Raw genomic sequence first — 1,263 nt, 5'->3', positions numbered from 1 at the left:
AATACATTACAGTTTAAAATATATTACAATAGAAAATAGTTATTCCAAATTGGAGTAATATTTCTCAATATTACTGTTTTACTGTATTTTTAATCAAATAAATGGAGCCTTGGTGAACAGAAGAGACTTTCAAAAACATTTTAAAAAAATCTTATTGACCCCAAACCTTTGAACAATAGTGTGCTGTTTATATAAAAATATTTTAAACTATATATATATATATATATTTATTTATTTTATTATTTTTTGGAGAAGACAAAAGAAGAGAAGAAAAAATATATAGGTTTGAAACAACATGAGAGTGAGAATTTATGACAGAATTTACATTTTTAGGTTTAAGTAAAATTAATGATCAAAGTATTTCACAGTATTTCACAGTATTTTGTATTTCACAGTATCATTTTGTGGTATTTCTATTTTTGTATTTCACAGTATCAAAGTATTTCACAGTATCATTTTGTGGTATTTCAAATTATATACAATTTAATAAATTAATGCCCACAAAATTGCTGAAATTAAATATTTAACCAAAATGTGCATATTTTGGCCAATTAATTTGAATGCTTGTGTAGTTCAGAGCATATTAAAATATTGAAAATAAAATTCAGCCTTTTTTAAATCGAATTAATAAAAAACTACCAGCAGATTTATCAATTAAAATATTTTTCAAACTGTTTTTATATATAATTATATAAATATAAATTTGATTAATAATGTTATTAAAACAAATAATTCCTTTTTTTGTGTTCATTTTCTCTTTTTTTTCTCTCACAATTCTGAGTTTTTATATCTCGCATTTCTGATTTTTTTTTTAGTTTATATCTGTCAATTATTACTTTTTATCCTGTTAAGCTTTTTTTTCTCCCAAAGAATTAAAAATTACTTTTTGTCTCAGTTTTGCCTTTTTTTTTTTTCAAAGAATTGCAAGTTTATATCAATTCTGAGTTTATATTAAATTCTAAAAAAAAAAAAAAAACTGCAAGATAAAAGTCAGAATTGTGAGATATAAAAAAATATATGTTCTAAAAAATTCTAAGTAATTATATTCTTAATTTCTATAAAAAATGGATAACAACAAAAAACATGGAATTAATTGTTTTAATAACATTTATAAAATGAATGCCCACAAAATTGCTGAAAAAAACATTTATAAATGTATTTATATCATATATAAAAATACATTGTTTAAAATATAGTTTTAATTGATAAATCTGCTGGTTATTTCTTTGATTTATTGGATTTAAAAAAATAATTCAGTATTTA

At 20.6% G+C, this 1,263-nt stretch overlaps 1 protein-coding gene across 1 annotated transcript in view; it reads left to right on the top strand.

The window, feature by feature from the left end:
• Positions 1-1,263, top strand: part of LOC107692762 (LYR motif-containing protein 4B-like) — a 61,479-nt gene that overhangs the window by 37,735 nt on the left and 22,481 nt on the right. The window lies entirely within an intron of this gene.

The sequence above is a fragment of the Sinocyclocheilus anshuiensis genome, unplaced genomic scaffold (genome assembly GCF_001515605.1).
Source record: "Sinocyclocheilus anshuiensis isolate Anshui unplaced genomic scaffold, SAMN03320099.WGS_v1.1 scaffold762, whole genome shotgun sequence".
In the NCBI taxonomy this organism is placed as follows: Eukaryota; Metazoa; Chordata; class Actinopteri; order Cypriniformes; family Cyprinidae; genus Sinocyclocheilus; species Sinocyclocheilus anshuiensis.
This window is presented reverse-complemented; position numbering and strand designations above follow the sequence as displayed.